A 14,345-nucleotide genomic window follows, 5' to 3' on the forward strand; every position below is an offset into this window, starting at 1 on the left:
TTCAATATTATTTTCAGCCAACTTTAGGCTCAGAAGATGAATTTTGATACAGAGACTAAGGCAATATTTCTCTTATGTTCATTGCCATCCTCATGGGATACCTTCCGTACAGCTGTCAATAACTCTGCACCTGGTGGAGTACTGAAATTTGATGATGTTGTGGGTAGCTTGTTGGCCGAGGAGATTAGATAGAAGTCTATGGACGGCAACAAGTAGGATGCAGCCTTAAATGTGCAAAGGGGCAGATCACAGTTCAGGGGGAAGTCCCAAGAAAGAGGGAAGTCTCGTAGCAAATCTAGGGCACAGAACATTGAGTGTTACCACTGTGGCAGAAGGGCCATATGAAAAAGTATTGCTACAAGCTGAAAAGAGAGCAAAAGGATAAGAAAAAGAATGTAAATTGGGGTGCAAATCAAAAGGAAGAGAGTCCAAGGGAGGATAAAGGAAAAGTGAAAATCGAGGAGATCAATGCAGTCACACATGATAGTGACAATGACGTTCTCTTCATGTCTAGTTTATCTACAGAGTTGCTTACCACTTCAAATGATGCATATTCCCAGGATTGGATTTTGGATTTTGGTGCTTCATTCCATGTTACTCCCCATAGGGAATGGTTCTCCACTTATGACAGTGGAAAGACAGGTTGTGTGCATCTTGGAAATGACTATGCATGTGACATAGTGGGAGTAGGTGACATAAAGTTTTCTTTTGCAAATGGGTCTGCATTTATTTTGAAACATGTGAGACATGTGCCTAAGTTGACCAAGAGTCTTATTTCAATGGGTCAGCTAGATGATGTTGGTTTTCACACCACTTTTGGCTTTCAAAGTTGGAAAATTCAGAAGGGCTCTATGCTTTTGGCCAGGGGTGACAAGTGTGGGACTATGTATCCCTTACATGTATCAGGGGTATTTGATCATGTTGTTGCAATAACCGAGCAGCCAAGCACTTCTTTGTGGCATTGCAGGTTGGGGCACATGAGCCAGAATGGAATGAAACTCTTATGCCATTTGGGTTATGTACCGCATTTGAGTTTCTCTAATTTTGAATTTTGTGAGGACTGTCTCTATGGGAAGCAGATTAAATCAACCCATAAAAGAAGGGAAAAGAAAGAGTTTGAAAAGCTTGATTTGGTGCATTTAGTCGTATGTGGTCCCATGCCTACACGGTCATTAGGTGGGGCTGAATACTATGTGACATTCATTGATGATGCAACTAGGAAAGTGTGGGCTTATGCTATAGCTCAGAAGAGTGATGTGTTCCACGTATTTTAGAAATGGCTAGCCTTGGTTGAGAATCAGTCAGGTAGAATGCTTAAATGCCTATGGACTGACAATGGTAGAGAGTATCTCTCTCATGACTTTCAGCATTTTTGTGATACACGTGGGATTAAGAGGGAGCTCACATCCCCTCGTACTCCATAGCAAAATCCAATTGCAAAAAATATGAACTGTACCATTCAAGAAAGGTTGCAATGCATGCTTTCCAATGCAAGTCTTTTTGGTGGTTTTTGGGCTGAGGCAATGAAGACTGCAGTGCATGTGATCAATAGATCACCTAGTAAGAGTTTGGATGGTGGTATTCCTGAAGAGGCATGGAGTGGCAAGAAGCCCTCTTACTCTCATTTGCGTATATTTAGGTGTGAGGCATATGCACATGTGCCAAAAGAGCTTCAAAAGAAGCTAGATCCTAAGTCTAGGAAATGCATCTTTCTGGGTTATGGTGAAAGCGGAGAGATGGGCTATTGTCTCTGGGATCCAGAAGCAAAGAAGATCATATGTAGCCATGCTTCAATGAGAAGAAGATGCATAAGGCACCCATGAGGGATGTTGAAATGAGGAGAATCACTTTCCAGGATGTGAATCCACCTGCATATGTTGATAGACATCAAGCTGTCCATGCACCAAATGTGCAAGAAATGATACCACCAAATACTCCCACAGATATACAATCAAGGGTAGATGATGGATCATCAATTGGTGGAAATGATGAGCCAAATGTGGCTGATATGCAAGTGGGATAGCAAGCTGAAATGCCCTTGAGAAGATCATCTAGAGTGTCTAGACTACCTGATAGGTTTGTTCCAGGGGTAGACTATGTGATGCTTACTAATTGCGGGGAGACTTCTTACTACAAAGAGGCTATGATGCACGAGGATCAATGCAAGTGGGAGTATGCTATGCAATCAGAGATGAGTTCACTTATGAAGAATAAGACTTGGGACTTGGTTTCTTTGCCACATGGAAAGAAAGCATTGCCATGTAAATGGGTCTACAAAATGAAGGTCGCAGGTGATGAAGGTCACAGGTGATGATGTGCATAGGTACAAGGCCCATTTGGTCGCTAAAGGGTTCAAGCAAGATAAGGGTGTGGACTTTGATGAGATATTCTCTCCGGTTGTGAAGATGACCACACTTAGATGCATGCTTGGACTAGTGGCAACAGAGGATATAGAGCTTATGCAGATGGATGTCAAGACAGCTTTCTTGCATGGGGATTTGCATGAGGAAATTTACATGGTACAGCCGGAAGGCTTTGAAGAAAAGGGCAAAGAACATTTAGTTTGCAAGCTAAAGAAGAGTCTCTATGGTCTTAAGCAAGTGCCTAGGGAATGGTATCAAAAGTTTGATGCTTTCATTCGGTCCCAGGGTTTTAGAAGGAGTGAAATTGATCACTGCCTCTACATTAAAAGGGCTAAGGATAATAGCCTGATAATCCTGGCACTATATGTGGATGATATGCTATTGGCTAGCAGGAATACTTATGAGCTAGATGCATTAAAGGCCAAGTTGCATGAGGCCTTTGATATGAAGGATTTGGGACTTGCAGGTCATATTCTTGGTATGTGCGTCACACGTGATCAGAGTAGGAAACTCCTTTGGCTTTCACAGAAGGAGTATGTTACAAAAGTATTGCAGCATTTCAATATGGAGGGGGGGAAGGCAGTGAGTACTCCATTGCCTCCATATGCCAGTGAAACTGAGTCATACAGATTGTCCCAAATCAGATGAGGAGAGGGCCATGATGGCCAAGGTTCCTTTGCATCAGCGGTTGGGAGTCTTATGTATGCTATGATAGCTACTAGACCAGACATTGCATTTGCAGTGGGAGTTGTTAGCCGGTATATGGCTAATCCAAGAAAGAGGCATTGGGAGGCAGTTAAGTGCATCATGAGGTACATGAAGGGTACCAAGGAGATGTGCATCTGCTTTGGTAAAGGAGACATGCGTGTACTTGGGTACACAGATTCAGACTATGCAGGGCATGTGGATAGTAGGAGATCTACTTCTGGTTATGTGTTCACCTTTGCAGGTGGTACAGTGTCGTGGATGTCTCGCGCACAGAAGTGTGTTGCTTTGTCTACCACAGAGGCTGAGTATGTTGCAGCCATAGAGGGTTGCAAGGAGGCTATATGGCTTGATCGGCTAGTGGGAGATTTGGGGATTCATACAGGTGTACTGACATTGCATAGTGATTCCATGAGTGCTATTCAGCTAGCACGGACTCCAGTCTTTCATGCAAAGCCCAAACACATTGAGGTCAGTAACCATTTCATCAAGGAGGTACTTGAGGACAAGTGCATAGAGCTTGTCAAGGTTCATACAGATGATAACCCTGTAGATATGTTGACGAAGAGTCTACCTAGTCAGCGGTTTGAGTATTGTCGTGTATTGATGGGCATCGGGGGCATCGGATAGTATGCTCACTGGTTGTTCTCCCTTAAAGGCACATTGTCCTTTAAGTGGGAGGTTGTGGGGGTTAAAGGTCACTGTGCCTTTACCCCGGTTATGTACAATACTCAAACACATATATAAATGAATGAAAAAGAAGATTAGGGTGTTCTGCACCCACCAAAACTTGTGTGGCTCTCTGTCTCTCTCTCTCCCTCTTCCGTTCTTGCTTCCATTGAGAGCACTCTCAAGGTCGTGGGGGTTAAAGGCCACTGTACCTTAACCCCAGTTATGTACAATACTCAAACACATATATATATGGATGACATAGAAGATTAGGGTGTTCTGCACCCACCAAAACTTGTTTGACTCTCTCTTCTGGCTCTCCCTCTCTCTCTCACCTTCCTTCATTCTGCTTCCATTGTTGAGATCTCTTAAGAATATTCCAAAATAGGATTCCAATTTTCATTCTCTATACATCAAAAAAGTCTAGATCCCCTTGATAAGAGTTCTTCATACTTTTGAATGGTTAAATTTCCACATCAATGGCTGGGTGAACAAGCGCTTGATACTTTGTTGATGTGTCTTGATGAGAAATTCAACTCCCATCAAATAATGTATCGACATCCTTAATGCATGAACAACAATGTTCAATTCTTTATCATAATTAATTGCATTCAGCTGGTTTTAACTTTCAACTCTCATATGCTATAGAATGTCCATCTTGCATAAGGACTGCTCCAATTCCATAACCACTAGCATATGTCACAACTGCAAAGAATGGTCTAGAAAAATCTAGTAGTTGCAACACAGGAGCTTTCATAAGAGCTTATTTTGAAGCTACAAAGGATTTATCTTAATGCTCAGTCCAAAGAAAATTCTTAGCTTTTCTAAGAAGTTCTATCAATGGATGTGCAACGAATGTGAAATTCTTAACAAACTTCCTATAAAATCCACATAATCCAAAGACTGTGATCTTAGTTCATATATATCTTGAGGTTTAGGCTATGTGACTATAAATTTGATCTTCTTTGGGTCTACTCAAATCCCATCAGCAGCTGATACTAAGTGACCCAAACTCTATCTGATCTTGAAAGAAACTACTCTTCTCAGGATTTATATACAATTGGCCTTCTTTCAAGAGTGAAAAGACAAATCTCATATGTTCCTTGTGTTCTTCAATGTCTTTACTAAACACCAAAATATTGTCAAAAAATAGTACACAATCTTGGTGTTTAAAAAAGATCTGACTCATCATTCTACTGAAAGTAGCTAGAGCATTAGTTAGCCCAAATGACATAACTAAGAATTCATAATGCCCCGTTTGTGTTTAAAAAACTGTCTTGTATATATCCTCTTCTACCATACAAATGTGATTATAACTGGATTTAATATCGATCTTACTAAAGACCTTATCCCCTCCCAGTTTATCCAAAAGATCTATCCTAGGGATTGGATACTTTTTTTCATAGTGATTTGTTTAGTGCATGGTAGTCAAAGCACATCCAATAGGTTCCATTTTTTCTTTTTGACCAACAAGAGAGGTGCTCCATAAGGGGAACTCCTAGGTCTTATCAATCCTCACATTATTAATTCCTCCAATTGCCTTTGAATTTCCTTTTGTTCAATTTAAGTGACTCTATAGGGTGCCTTGCAAGGTGGAGTATTTTCCGGTAGGATTTCTATCCTATGATCTTCAAGTCTAGAACATGGTAGTCTAGGTGGTAAATCCTCAAAAACAATCAAAAAAATGAGATAGAAACTCTTGGAGAGTAGGTTTAGTATTTGGCTGAGTAGCCATCACCATATTGACCAAAATCAAATATGTTTTCTCACATTTTCTAATTGCTCTCTTGACTTGTGTATGATTGAGTAAAGAACTAGTTTTAGTTTTCATAAAACCCTTCAGGCATATTTCTTGTTTGTCCTTCTCAATCCACAACTAAAGTGAGTCATAATCTATCTTAGGTTTATACTAATGTCTCAAGGACATTCCTAAGAAGATGTCGACTCCTTGTAAGGATGCTACTAAGAAGTCTTGCCTATCTTTATAGGGTTTGATTGAAATCTCTAGATTCTTGACTTTTCTAGTATAGTTATACTTAATCTTGGTGAAAGCAGCTTTAATTTTGTAGTGAGATGGGACTGACTCTAGGTTTAGCTTTGACAAAGCTCTTTCCAAGATGAATTCATGTAGAATAACAACTTATTGACCATTAATAAAACTTTTCATTTGTAAAAGAGCATGACAATTATATTTACCTTCACCTTTGGATTGGCTTTGTGTCGTGTCACCCTCTTGCTTGGTTGTGTTATCCTCGATCATATGTACTTTTGCCGTTGGAGTCTTCTTTCTTTCTGGACATTTAGTTGCTATATGTCCCACCTTATTGCACTTGTAACATCATATTTCTTTGTTCTTGAAATTTTGGCCATTGGTCTTTGAAATCTATTTTATGTGGCATAAAACTAAATTTAGATTTCAAAAAAGACTTTTTATCAAACTTCCTCTTTTTATGGAAGCATACGGATTAGTCCAAATTCTTCCCTTCTTTTGGCATTCCATTTTCCTTCTCATAATTCATGGCAAGTGAAATGGCAGAATTAAGTGAATGCGGACGGAACATAAACATGCTACATATTTCCTTTGTTGATCTTGCTCACTCACTTTTTTTAGGAATTGTAAAATTGAATAAAGTTTGCCAAAACCTGTCAATATATGTAGACATCGTTGCTTTATTAAATTTCCTAAAAATATCCCATTTTTTAGTAGCTTTTACCTTGAAGTTTGCTAGAAGAAAATCTTTCTTGATAAGCCCCTGAAAAGACTTCAAAGTATCTGGTAATCCTCTATGTGCTTAGTGATAGGCCACCAGAGTGTAGCATTCTCAACTAAATAGCAACACATTTGATTTTATATTTTTCAAAGAATTTCTCCCCTGAAAAATAATTGTCCAGCTGGCTAATCCATGACAAAACAGTGTGCACATCTTTCTTCCCATCAAAATTTTGGAACATGAAAGATTTTCTACTTATTTTGTTTTCCTGACTTCTGTGATTATGGTTTTAACTTTTAACTTTCCCTTCCCCTTAAGAATGGTTTACATCCTTGGAAACAAAATTGAAAAACCTCCTCTAGAGATTGCTTACCCTTTCCCACTTTGAACTCTCTTCAAGTCTATCTTTCCACTTAACCATACGTTCTTGCCATATTGTATGTCGCGTTCTTTTTTCTTGTAGCTCTAAAATTCTTTCTAGTTCATGTGGTAAAATAGAAGGCTCAATGAGTTCAACTATGAATTCATTTCCAATGAGACTATCATCATCTCTCCTAGCTTTCCTTTTAGCCTACTCACATGAAAAACTGGATGTACTCTACATCCCTCTGGCAAGGCTAATTTGTAAGCAAGTTCTCCAATCTGTTACGTATTAGAAATGGTCAACAATACCTATGAGACAACTTTGGACATTTACATGTCTTTAGGTAGTCTAAAGATTCAGGTACCTTGAGATAGACTTTTTCATTTTCTTTAAACTCCAACCTTCTATGGTGGGGTTTTGCATAACTTCTTGCTCTATCTTGAGACCTTCTGATGCTATCTTTAGCTAGCTTAAGCATTTTGATTCATATCCTCAAGAAAGTCTTTGGCTTCTCGAACCTTCTCTTTTTCGAGTCCCACTACAACAAGCGCTCTAGGTTGAAATCCATACATCATCATGAATGGACTAAAACCTATAGCTAAATGTTTGGCATTGTTATATGCGAATTCTGGAAAATTATTGTCCCCAATTAGCTTGAAGCATATCCTCAATGACCTGATTGACCCTTTTAGTTGGACCATCACTCTGTGGATGATCCACAGTGCTTGTATTCAAAGAAGTTTCCAACCTTAGAAACACAGTCCTCCAAATATTGCTATTGAATTGGCTATCATGGTCATTAACAATATCGGTGTCTGCTAGCCCGTACAATTTATAAAAATGCTCCACAAAAAGCTTGGCTAATTCTAGATTTTTAACCTCTTAATTGGTTAGAATAAAGTGATCCATCTTGGTCAATCAATCCACAATTACCCACATAAAGTCGTGCCCCCTCTGTGTCCTAGGTTATCCAATAATAAAATCCATGGAGATACTTTCCCATTTGCCAGATGGAATCTCCAATTGGTATAGACTACCTTAAGACATTCAACCTTATTGACCTGGCATTTTTGGCACTTCAATACGTAATCTTGGACATCCTTATCTATTCTAGGCCAAAAGAATTGTGTCTTCAGAAGCGCATACCAGTGTAGCAAGATAAGAGGGCTTTACTAACTCAAACTGCTCAGCCTGTGACTTGAACATAGAGGGCTTTACTAACTTCAACTCCCCAGCCATGACTCAAACATAGAGGGTGTTACTGACTCAAATAGCCCATAGAGGGATTTACTGACTCAAACATAGAGGGCTTTACTGACTCAAACATAGAGGGCTTTACTAACTCAAACATAGAGTGCTTCACTAACTCAAACTGCCCTGTCGTGACTACCAGAGTGTTCCCTCTTACAATGTGACCCTCTCTCTGTTTTTCCTTCTCTTTCTCTTCCTCTCTATGTAGAGCCCTCTCTCTAGTAGTCTCCCCCCAGGCCAATGCATGCCATGTGGACCTTCTGCATGCCAAGTGTCCTTCCAAAGGACCGTAACCACTTAATGTTGAGATATCGAGCTCCACTCGTGATATACTAGGGTGACCGTTGTGCATTTATGTCACCGACTTATTAGCTGCAAATGCGGTTGGTACACCGCCCATGAATAATAGCTGGATGACAGCTATCCTTATGTACTCTAGTTCGTGGCTCAGTTAGTATGCCACCTTAGTTAGCTGAGTTTGGTTTGAGACCCACATATAGGGTTCTTCTATTTCTTTGTACTAGAGTTCTTTTGGCTTTCACAACTAAGAAAAGGAAAACTATTTTCAGCCTCCACCTTTGTGTGTATTCCCCCATTGTGTATGTGAGAAAGCCGCAAGTGAGACTCCTTCCTTCTCTCCCACTATCTTCACATGGTATCAGAGCCTAGTTCGTGGTAAGGAGCTCAAGAAAGCAAACCAATTTCGCGGCGTCCTGGTAAGAGGACCAGTGTTGCTTTCCTTTTTCGAGTTTGGGAGCAAATCTCTACAGGTAGCACAGCCGGAAAGTGCAAGAGTGCATTGTCTCAAATTGAGACGCCCTTCGCGATGTGGCGAGAGGGCAATATATGCTGCGAGACAAGGGCAAGGCCCTTGGTGACTTTATTTTTCTAATTCGAGGCCATTTCGGGACCCGCTTTGGAGGCGGAAGTTCTCCGTAAGCACTGAGAAAAAGGCCCTGTTTTTGCTGTACGACCACTGCTCCGTAGGTCGGTAAAAAGTGCCGCAGAAATTGCATCATATGCCTGTGCGCAAAGATATTGGGAGTTACAGAATCATCCTTACTACCTGTTGATGCAAAATCGTCACTAGGAAGTGACTTTGTGTTTAAATACCACTTTCTCAGTTTTGCAGATTTGCCCTTGTGAGGCAGAAGCTGTGTTTTTTGCAGTGATAGAATATTTTGCAGTGTTCTGTAATGGCATCTGATTCTCTTTCACAGATTGTCACTGAAAAGCTTGACAAGAACAACTTCCAAGCATGGAAGTTCAGAATGACGAATTTCCTTATGGGAAAAGGGTATTGGGAGTTCATTACAGGAAATGAAGAAGAACCAATTCTTCCTATTGTTCCCAATCAACAGGAAATGCAGGCATTTAAAAGATGGCATGAGAGAGCCAGAAAAGTTATGTATTAGCTGTCTATCAGTATTTCAGATTCTATGATTATGCATATTCAGGATGCAAGTATGCCAAACGAGGCATGGGATACTTTGGCAAAAATGTACAGCACAAATACGCAAGCCAGGAAAATGCAGCTCAAGCAAGAGTTGCACAATGTGCAGAGAGAAAATATGAGCATCAATGACTACCACATGAAGGTGACGGAAATTGCAGATGCACTTGCTTCCATTGGGTCGCCAATGGAAGATGATGATTTAGTTTCTATGACCTTGAATGGTCTATGAAAGGATTATGCACAGTTCTGGACATCCATTGCCGTCTGTGAAAAATTTCATGATTTTGAGGATTTGTTTGCTCTTCTAATTTCTGAAGAGCAGAGAAATGGTGGTGCATCTTCTTCAGGAGGAACTTCAAAAGAAACTGTCTTCTACTTAAATGCTGGAAGAGGTAGAGGTAGAGGTAGAGCAGGCCGATCTGGAGGCTGTGGTAGAAATCAAAATATGCAGCAAACTCAAGAAAACCAGTCCTATGGAGGAGGACGTGGTAACTTTAGAGGTAGGGGGAGCCAAAGAGGTCGTGGTGGATGGCAGAGAGGCCAAAATGCAAACAGCAATGTTGAACGCTACTATTGTGGTAAAATGGGTCATATGGCTAAAGACTACTATAAAAAGCTGAATGACATCATGAATGGAAAATTGCAGCAAGGGAATTATGCATATTCTAGTAGACAAGGTGATGACAGAAATGAGCATCTGTTTATGGTGCAACACATGACCAATTCTATGAGTGCAGAAGAAAGCAATGATGTGTGGTATGTTGACTCAGGTGCATCAAACCACATGACAGGTCATGCAGAATGGATGCAGGATGCAAGGAAAATGGAAAGACCAGGGTTTATGGAGACTGGTGATGATACTGCACATCCTATTGTGCAGATTGGTAAAATTCCTTTGTCTAAGCAGGATGGGAAAAAGAAATACATGTCTGATGTATTTCATGTCCCGAATATTACCAAGAACCTCGTTTCTGTTGGTCAAATGGTTGAGCAAGGCTTGTAGGTCAGATTTAATCCTCATGGATGCTTTGTTGAGGATATGAAAAATAATTGTCGCTTGATAGCAAAAGGAAAGAAGAAGGGCAGGATGTTTATGTTGGATGCGGACATGCCTGAATTGAGTGCAGCAATGTTTGCACATGGGACCAGTGTAGTTGCAGATATTGATATCTGGCATAAACGCATTGGTCATGTTAATGTACAGCGACTTAAATCAATGCAGGCCCAAAATATTGTTGTAGGATTGCCTAAATTCAAGGTTGCAAAAATGCGTAAGGTATGTGAAGCTTGTCAATTTGGAAAACAGGCAAGGAAACCATTTCCTAGACATGTTCAAGAGAGTAAGAAGCCATTGGAATTAATCCACTCTAATGTGTGGACTACTAAAGCTGCATCTATTCGAGGCTGTCATTATTTTGTCACTTTTATTGATGACTATAGCAGAAAAGTTTGGGTGTATTTTATGAAAAAGAAAAGTGAAGTGTTTGGGCATTTCAAAGCTTTTAAAGTTATGGTTGAAAAAGAAATAGGCCTACAAATAAAATGCCTAAGGTTAGATGGAGGGGGAGAGTACCTCTCAAATGAGTTTGCAAGGTTCCTGTAGGAGCATGGCATAAAGCAGCAATATTCATGCAGTCATACCCCACAACAAAATGGACTTGCAGAAAGGAAAAATAGGCATATTGGAGAGGTATCTCGGGCCATGCTAAATGAAAAGGTCCTACCATATTATTATTAGGCTGAAGCAGTTGCTACAGCAGTTTACATAATGAATAGGACTCCCACTGCAGCAATACATGGCATGACGCCAGAGGAGATGTATACTGGTAGGAAACCAGATATTTCTCATTTGAAAATTTTTGGTTGCATTGCCTATGTTCATGTGCCAGATGAGTTGAGGTCCAAGTTGGATCCAAAAGCTGAGAAGTGCATCTTTATTGGTTATTCTCTGTAGCAGAAGGGTATATATGCTATAACCCTTCTACTCATAAGTTTACAGTGAGCAGAGATGTTTTTTATGAGATGAGCAGCTGGTATAAACCAGTAAATGTGATTGATGATGTGGATGCACAAAATGGTAATGCTGCATAGAATTCACAGCAGCAATCACAAAATATTAGTGGACCTGCAGTGTCCTCTAGCAATGGTTCACATACTTCGCCATGGACAGGCAGATTGAGATCAGGAGAATCTCCTCAAAGCAATGCAGATAGTGGTATGCAGGTATCACGAAAAGGAAAAGAGAAGGTAGATCAGCCCATGTTTGATGTGAATGCAGGTCATCCTTATGTGGATGGTGAATCCAGTGGCTCAAAACAGAGCATTGATGATGAGTTGGGTATTCCTTCTATTGTTACACCTGGAGTAAGCAAGACCAGAGATGTTTTGAGAGCACCTGGAAGTGAGCCTATCTGCACAGGTCTACTAGAGCTAGGTATCCTATGGATAGGCTGAAATATGATGGATTTATAGCCATTCACTATGCCTATATGGTCAAAGTGATACAGGAACCAGAACCCACTTCTTTTGAGCAAGCCATGGGAAAAGAAAAATGGGAGAAAGCCATGGATGAAGAAATGGATGCCTTGAAAGCAAATGCTACATGGGAATTGGTGCCTTTGCCTAAAGACAAGAATGCAATTGGCTGTAAGTGGGTTTATAAGGTGAAGCACAATGCAGATGGCTCTGTAAACAGATACAAGGCAAGATTAGTTGTCAAGGGGTATGCACAGACATATGGCATTGATTATGAAGAAACATTCAGTCTGGTTGCAAGGATGGCAACTGTAAGAGCAGTCATTGCTATGGCTGCATCAAAGGGATGGTCTTTACATTAGATGGATGTAAAGAATGCCTTCTTGCATGGTGATTTGCAAGAAGAGGTCTTTATGGAGCAGCCACTAGGTTATGTCCATGCTATTCATCCTGAGTTTATTTGCAGGTTGAAGAAAGCCTTGTATGGCTTGAAGCAAGCACCTAGAGCATGGTCTAACAAGATAGGACAATATCTTGTCACTATTGGCTTTCAGATTTCCAAGGCAGATTTCTCACTTTATGTGAGAAAAACAGAGAAAGGTATTATGCTGCTTGTCATTTATGTTGATGATTTGATCATCACAGGCGATAGTGATGAAGATATCCTTCATGTGAAAATGCTATTGAAGCAGAAGTTTGAGATGAAGGATTTGGGAGAGCTGCATTATTTCTTGGGCATTGAGGTGATTAGATCACCAAGTGGGATACGGCTCTTGCAGAGGTAGTATGGATTGGACATGCTGTCCAAATATGGGATGATAGGCTGTAAGCCTATTTCAGTTCCTTTGGAGCAGAATGTCAAGCTGAGCGCAGATGCAGGTGAGCTTCTGGAAGACCCTACTATGTACAGACGCATAGTAGGAAGTTTGATTTATATGACTATTACCAGGCCAGATTTGAGCTATGCTGTTGGATTGGTAAGTCAGTTTATGCACGCTCCAAGGAAACCACATTTGGATGCGGCTAGACGCTACTCGGCTATGTGAAGTCCACATTGCAGTATGGACTATTTTATGAGGCTGGGGTTCAGATACAGTTGCATGGATACACTGATGCTGATTGGGCTGGTAGTATTTCTAATAAACGATCTACCAGTGGATATGTGTTCTCTTTTGGGAGTGCTGCAGTCACTTGGAGTAGCAAGAAACAGCCTACAGTTGCCTTGTCAAGCACAAAGGCTGAGTACAGGGGTGCAGCAATGGCTGCATGTGAGGTAGCTTGGTTGCATAAGCTACTTTATGATATGCATCAGTCTACAGATGGGCCAGTTGTCATTTATTGTGACAACGTGAGCGGTATACACTTGGCAAATAACCTAGTCTATCATGCTAGAACAAAGCACATTGAGGTGCATTATCACTATGTGCGGGAGAAGGTTTTACTAGGTCTTATTGATCTAGTTTATGTCAACACAGAGGATCAGGTAGCTGACATATTCACGAAGGCATTGGGCGCAGAGAAGCTACGCAAGTTCAGAGACCTGCTTGGGGGGGTGTGCAGGAATTGGGATTGAGCTCGAGGGGGAGTGTTGAGATATCGAGCTCCACTCGTGATATGCCAGGGTGACCGTTGTGCATTTATGTCACCGACTTGTTAGCTGCAGATGCGGTTGGTACACCGCCCATGAATAATAGCTGGATGACAGCTATCCTTATGTACTCTAGTTCGTGGCTCAGTTAGTATGCCACCTTAGTTAGCTGAGTTTGGTTTGAGACCCACATATAGGGTTCTTCTATTTCTTTGTACCAGAGTTCTTTTGGCTTTCACAACTAAGAAGAGAAAAATTGTTTTTAGCCTCCACCTTTGTGTATATTCCCCCATTGTGTATGTAAGAAAGCCGCGAGTGAGACTCCTTCCTTCTCTCCCACTATCTTCACACTTGCCCCTTCGTGGCTCCCCTCTCTAATGCTGGGCTTATATTATCCTAGACATTAGTTCATGCGTCCACCATTGCACTATCAAGCCCTCTTGGTTTCCCACCTTACCATAACCAAGCTCCTAACTTCCACAATTACGGGCTGACGTAAGAGTCCCAAGCATTTTAAACTGACGAGTAGACTCTAAGTGGGGCCGCGGGTTGAGATCCTATGGATAGATAGAGCTTGCATGCATAACTCTAGAGCTTTGATGCCGCAAACAGAAAGCTCATATAGACTCAAAGATTGAATCGACTGGCTATGGTGCTGCACTCCATAGATTCCTATGCACTTCAAGAAGATTATTGACAAATTAAGCGATAGAGTAGTCCATTTGCTTCTGCTACTATATGTAATTAGGCTACATGGAGAGCC

The sequence above is a fragment of the Dipteris shenzhenensis genome, chromosome 3 (assembly GCF_047967505.1).
Source record: "Dipteris shenzhenensis isolate YYH24624 ecotype China chromosome 3, Dip_SZ_1.0, whole genome shotgun sequence".
Classification (NCBI taxonomy): Eukaryota; Viridiplantae; Streptophyta; class Polypodiopsida; order Gleicheniales; family Dipteridaceae; genus Dipteris; species Dipteris shenzhenensis.